This window comes from Pelophylax lessonae (assembly GCF_965119305.1).
Source record: "Pelophylax lessonae genome assembly, chromosome: 9".
Classification (NCBI taxonomy): Eukaryota; Metazoa; Chordata; class Amphibia; order Anura; family Ranidae; genus Pelophylax; species Pelophylax lessonae.
Window position 1 is genome coordinate 35,407,601 of NC_138776.1, and position 7,243 is coordinate 35,414,843.

A 7,243-nucleotide genomic window follows, 5' to 3' on the forward strand; every position below is an offset into this window, starting at 1 on the left:
GCGGCTGACTGGCCCTGTAGGATTGGCCCTGTAGCCTCCTGGGAAGTGTTATGTGTCCCAGGAGGCTGTGGGCAAGGTCATGGGTGGTATGCCTGCCTAAGCACATGTCATTCTTTCTGAGGCAAGGAAAGTAAGTGAGGGAAAATCCATACTGGAGCCCTGGACAGCAATAAAAACCTGGCAGGGGTTCTAATACTTTGCCTTTATAGTCTAAGGGTGTTGTCAGATGAGAGACCCTGTTGCTGGTGACAAATCTCCAGTGCTGGGGTAACTAATGGACCACCAATGTTCTTCTGTGGTCCCTAACTCCTACCTTGCTAGGGAGCAAGATTCAGGTAGATCATAGGTGTAATAACAGCATGCCATTCCAAGCTGAAGTTTCTAAAGGTAGCAAATAATTTTTTTGTATTAAACAGGGTATAACTTCAGCGAGAGAGAAAGAAAGACATCATTTTGCCCCTGTACAAATCATTAGTAGGACCTCATCTGGAATATGCAGTTCAGTTTTGGGCACCAGCTCACTAAAAGGATATCAGGGAAATGGAGAAAGTGCAGAGAAGGGCAACCAAACTGATAAAAGGCATGGAGGAGCTCAGCTAAGAGGAAAGATTAGAGGAACTAAACGTATTCTCTCTTAAGAAGAGGGGATTAAGGGGGGATATGATCACCATCAGGGCTGGCCCAAGACATTGAGCTGCCTGGGTCCAAGAATGAACCACTGTCCCCACCCCCTCCCCCACCACCAAAAAAAAAAAGAAAATCACACCCATCCAGCAAAGAGACATTTTCATAAAAGCAAAGAGACATCCCCATATAGTGAAGAGACAGCCCAATCCACCAATGAGTCATCCCTAAATAGTAATCAAAGAGACATGCCCAATCCAGCAAAGAGATACGTCCCTCCAGCAAAGAAACATACCCCTCTAGCAAAGAGACATGTCCCCTCCAGCAAAGAGATAAGTCTCTCCAGCAAAGAAACATGCCCCTTCCAGCAAAGAGACAAGTCCTTCCAGCAAAGAGACATGCCCCCTCCAGCAAGGAGACAAGTCCCTCCAGCAAAGAGATGTCCCCTCAAGCAAAGAGACATGTTCCCTCCAGCAAAGAGACAAGTCCCTCCAGCAAAGAAACATGCCCCTTCCAGCAAAGAGAAAAGTCCCTCCAGCAAAGAGACATGCCCCCTCCAGCAAAGAGACAAGTCCCTCCAGCAAAGAGACATGCTCCTCCAGCAAAGAGACAAGTCCCTCCAGCAAAGAGACATGCCCCCTCCAGCAAAGAGACAAGTCCCCTCAAGCAAAGAGACATGTCCCCTCCAGCAAAGAGACAAGTCCCTCCAGCAAAGAGACATGTCCCCTCCAGCAAAGAGACATGTCCCCTCCAGTAAAGAGACATGCCCCCTCCAGCAAAGAGACATGTCCCCTCCAGCAAAGAGACATGCACCTCCAGCAAAGAGACATGTCCCTTCCAGCAAAGAGACATGTCCCTTCCAGCAAAGAGACATGCCCCCTCCAGCAAAGAGACATGCCCCCTCCAGCAAAGAGACATGCCCCTCCAGCAAAAACATCAGCTTAACTCACAGGTATATGAATTGTTCAGCACCACAAAAGCTCCCCCCTTCCTCTCCGCAGCCACCGACAAACTACGCTTGGAACGATGCTTAGTAATGCAACCTGCAGCGACAGCAGTGCTGCAGTGGTGGCGAGTGCTCCAGCTATTGAAGCCTGTGCTGTTCCGGGACCAGGAGCGCTGCTCCATCCCCCGCCCTGCTCCGCTCCCCAGCAGTACCGGGGAGCAGAGGATGATGCAAGGATGACTTTGCACGCTAGAGGGAGGTAGCTTCAGGTCTCTGGGCAGTGGGCCCTTGTTGCCGTCCCTCCTAAAGTGCTGCCTGGGTCCCATGGACCTGCTGGGACCCATGGTAGGGCTGGCCCTCTTCACCATGTATAAATATATAAGTGGCCCATATAGTGAACTTGGTGTTGAGTTATTTGCTTTTAGGCCATCACATAGGACAAAGGGGCACTCTACGTCTGGAGGAAAAGAGATTTAACTCCCAAACATCGAAATGCTTCTTCACAGTAAATAAAGGCCCGTACACACGATACGAAAATCGGAAGTAAAATTTTGTCCGACAAACGATCTGCTGATTTTTTCAGATTGTTAGTATGGTGCTTTCGACAGCCAATTATGAATTTTCGGGCTACTAAATCTGGATGTGCAGGCTATATAAAATTTTTATCGTACGTCAACACAACGTCCGATTTTCGTTTAATTAGTACAGTTTTCGTCCGAAAAAAATCGTAAGAGCAAGACTAGGCATGCTTAGAAACAAAAGAACACATACAAAACAATTCAACACATGACATCACTTCTGAGGTTGAATTCTGTTGTACTGGAATTTTCGTATGAAAGTAACCTCTTCACTTTCCATATGAGACTAGCATGCAACAAAAATCGGACGCAAGATCGTTCGATAATCTGATCGTGTGTAAGAGGCTTTAGAAAGTGAAAATGTGAAACCAACTCCCTCAAGAACTAGTTATGTTTTAAAAAAGAGTTAGATGCATTCCTAAGTTTACAAAATATAACTGGATATTAATATATATATGTAATAACATAATAGATTATTGATCCAAGGGAATATCCAATTGCTTTGTGGATGATCAGGAAAGAATATCCTCCCCGCTGGAGCAAATTTTGCTTTCCTCTGAATCAGCTGTAGGCATAGGATTGTGTATATGGAGGTTTTCTATTTATTTATTTTTTTCTATTGGTTGAATTATGTAGACTTGTGTCTTGTTTCAACCTGAGCCTTTAGCAACCTCTGGCAACATGACAATTCCTTTAGGCTACGTTCACATCTTGGCATTGCTATTACAGGCGTTTTTACAGGCGTTTTTTGTGCAGGCGTTTTTAGATTGACTAGAGACCAATGGAAAACGCCTGTAATCTGCCCAAAAAGAAGTTAATGTACTTTTTTGAGCATTGGGCGTTTTGCTCACAGCGTCAAAACGCTCAAATGTGAACAGGGGCCATTGAAATGAATAGGATTTGTCTTGTTGGGTTTTTTGAGAGCTGATCCTAGAGCAGAAAAACGCCCCCAAAACGCCTACAATGTGAACGTAGCCTTAGACAAAACAGAGTTATGTTGTGAAAAGTGTGGCGACTCATGCAAACCAATAAAAAAATCAGTTACAATAAATAAATAATTAAGATAAACTGATTAAAAAAAAAATAAAATTCTAAAGTGTGATTGATTAGGATAAGTTACTTCCCCTAGCACTAATTGATTGCTTCATGGTTGCCAAACTCGATAAGCCTGACCAAATGTTGCATAGAAGACAAGGGGCAAATGTGCTACTGATAAATTAAAAAGAGGTGAAGACCAGTGCCCCCTTCTGTATTAACAAGGAACAGCCGCAGAGTTTATTACCGGGTCTCGCTCTGTTATTTCAAACTGTGTATACTGGAAGCACAAAAATATGTGGCAGCATCTTCCTTTCTTGATTCATTTAAGTGAAGAGAAGAGTTGAAAACTGAAGGCCTCTTAACATACCATCGGGCCTTAAAATCTGCCTCCATCTCTTCAGCTCCAACATTTAAAGAGAATATCATCAGTTTCAGCCCCTGCCCTGGTTTGTGTTGGTACCAGTACATGTTGTAGTAACTATTGTCATTCTGATTGCAGCTCAGCACTACCCGTTTTCCCGACTGAACAAAGAGAAGTCCTTTAGTTTGTTCCACTTCTACCAAACTGCAATCTGTAAGATACAAGATGGAATTGTATTAAATCATCATTATTATTATTTTTTTTATTATTATTATTATTATTAATAATAATAATAATAATAATAATAATAAATAATAATAGTTGTTTTTGATGTTATTATTATTATTATTATTATTATTATTATTATTATTATTATTATTACTGTTATTGTTGGTGATGTTATAATTATTATTACAACCATCTGACACTATCACAAAAATGTAATTAAAACAAATGTAACCATAACAGAAACAATTCAATTATATTTGGTCTAAGCTCATCAGCTTCTTCAAAGATCCATTTTTCTTCTTCTTCGATTAATATTATTCCTCGTCTTATTTTTATTTTTATTATTATTGCTTAATTGTTATTCGTGGTGTCTTTGTTCTTACAAATGTTTACTACAATGTATTAATATTAATCATAATAAAAAAAATATTATAGGAAGAATAATAGTAATGTTCAGAGTATTTTTATTTTAGTGCATCTACCTTACTGATTAACCATGACAAACATTTGTAAAAAATAATAACTAATATGTGCAACACCAAAAAATAATTACAGTAATTTTATTTTACTTATAATATAATTACAATTTGTATTATTATTATGCTATTTATATTTATGTATTTAAAAATGTATATATTTTTTTTACCTATATTCTTATTTATAATGATAAATAAATAATATATATTTATTTGGAGTGGGGTATTCCTCCTACTAAGCAAAGTCATTATTTAGGCCAGATTGACACTGTTGCAGTAAAGCATGAATTAATGCAATGCACAACAATGCACATTATGTGCATTGGTGCACCTCAAGACACCTACAATGCATACTTTAACTCACAACACAGATTTAAATGGGCCCCTAAACATTTGCACACATATACATTAAAATAATAAATAAAAATAAACAATGCAATAATATAAATTAAAATAATATAAATAGTATACTGAGAATAATGATCATGATACTACTGTTACATTTTGTTATTATTATTAGTTTAGGGTAATATAGAGGGATTTTCCTTATGTATTTTTTTCTGTAATACAAAAAAAAATCCAAGATAGAGATATATACTTTGTGTATACGCCTACTACTATTGTTTATACTACTAATAAATATGTATTTTTTACAAAATATTGTGTTTTAATTGTGATCCTCCCTTCCACACTGGCCTTTCTAAAAGCCCCACCTTTTTTCTTTTCTGTATATTTTTACTCGATATAGGGGAGATGGCCAAACAATCATGGGAACTTTTTTGTTCTACTACTATTGTTATTATTATTATTATTTTTCTTTAGAAATTCTGCAAATTCTATTGTTATATAGAAATACCGGCAGCAAACTGGTAACCAGAATATTTAAGTTGATAGATATTCTTCAATGAGTATAATAATTTAAAAATGCTATGCAATATACACGTTTTTTTTCAGTGCCAGTGACATTTTTACATTGGAAAAAAAAAAAAAACAACAACAACAAAAATTACTTTTTCAACATCAAACAAGTTATAGAGGAATCATGCATTTACCTGGTAGAAGGCTTAAAAACAGGACCAAAGATAAAAACCGTGTCATTGCATTCAAGAAAGCTGATGTTTCCTGGGGGAAAAAAAAATGATACATGTATGAAGAATATTAAAATGAATAACTTTGCAAACTTTAAAAAGAAATAAACAAAATAAACAAGCAAACAATTAAATAACCATGCACCCTTTTTGAAGACATTATTGGTTTTAGGATTTTAGTAACCACTTAATTTGCAAATATTCTGTACAAAGCCCTTTGTAAATCGCGTAAATATATCCGTACCTTTCCTGCACTGCAGCTGTCTGATTTTAAACTCCTGTACTAAGGGATTCTAAATGTTTCACTTGTTTCCTGTTGTGAACTTGATGGTGGATTAACTCTACAGCACCCACAATGTTATTTTTTTTTCCATTCATTGTACAGCTAAAAATCTTAGCTTACTCGTACATATTTTGAACCTCAGCAGGGCAGAGCTTAAAAAAAATGGGTGTGTTTTGTCTAAGTTTGGCCAATTTTGGTAGACAGTTTGCCAAATTGACAGTTTTTGAAAGGTGTTGCTTGTATGACACATTGCAATATGTATTTAGAATTTTCATATTTATCTTTTTTTTGGTTTACAAGACAGTCTAGAGATCAGATAGAAGATATATAACAGCAGAAAAATCGGATCTCCATAGACCTTGCAATCCAAATAGCAAACATTAAAGGCTGAGCTCACCCACCTTCTGTGTTACTTATACAGTATCTCACAAAAGTGAGTACACCCCTCACATTTTTTAAATATTTTATTCTATCTTTTCATGTGACAACACTGGAGAAATTACACTTTGCTACAATGTAAAGTAATGAGTGTACAGCTTGTATAACAGTGTAGATTTACTGTCCCCTCAAAATAACTCAACACACAGCCATTAATGTCTAAACTGCTGGCAACAAAAGTGAGTACACACCTAAGTGAAAATGTCCAAATTGGGTCCAAAGTGTCAATATTTTGTGTGGCCACCATTATTTTCCAACACTGCCTTAACCCTCTTGGGCATGGAGTTCACCAGAGCTTCAAAGTGTGCCACTGGAGTCCTCTTCCACTCCTCTGTGACGACATAACGAAGCTGGTTGATGCTAGAGACTTTACGCTCCTCCAACTTCCGTTTGAGGATGCCCCCCCGATACTCAATAGGGTTTAGGTCTGGAGACATGCTTGGCCAGTCCATCACCTTTACCCTCAGCTTCTTTAGAAAGGCAGTGGTCTTCTTGGAGGTGTGTTTGGGTTATTTATAATGTTGGAATACTGCCCTGCGACACAGTTTTCGAAGGGAGGGGATCATGCTCTGCTTCAGTATGTCACAGTACATGTTGGTATTCATTGTTCCCTCAATGAACTGTAGCTCCCCAGTGCCGGCAGCACTTATGCAGCCCCAGACCATGACACTATGCTTGACTGTAGAGTGAGTACACCTCTAAGTGAAAATGTCCAAATTGGACCCAATTAGCCATTTTTCCTCCCCGGTGTCATGTGACTCGTTAGTGTTACAAGGTCTTAGGTGTGAATGGGGAGCAGGTGTGTTAAATGTGGTGTTATCGCTCTCACTCTCTCATACTGGTCACTGGAAGTTCAACATGGCACCTCATGGCAAAGAACTCTCTGAGGATCTGGAAAAAAAAAGAACTGTTGCTCTACATAAAGATGGCCTAGGCTAGAAGAAGATTGCCAAGACCCTGAAACTGAGCTGCAGCATGATGGCCAAGACCATACAGCCATTTACCAGGACAGGTTCCACTCAGAACAGGCCTCGCTGTGGTCGACCAAAGAAATTGAGAGCATTCACTACTTTACATTGTAGCAAAGTGTAATTTCTTTAGTGTTGTCACATGAAAAGATATAGTAAAATATTTACAAAAATGTGAGGTGTGTACTCACTTTTGTGAGATACTGTAGATGGAA

General features: G+C 38.7%; 1 gene segment (V, D, J or C); it reads right to left on the reverse strand.

Annotated features, from left to right (window-relative positions):
- Window positions 1-3,383: 3,383 nt before the first annotated feature.
- LOC309563176 (T cell receptor alpha variable 21-like) lies at window positions 3,384-5,592 on the reverse strand. The segment is given in 3 exons: window positions 5,485-5,592; window positions 5,304-5,373; window positions 3,384-3,758 (listed from the first exon to the last, which is right to left on the reverse strand).
- Between the last annotated feature and the right edge of the window lie 1,651 nt (window positions 5,593-7,243).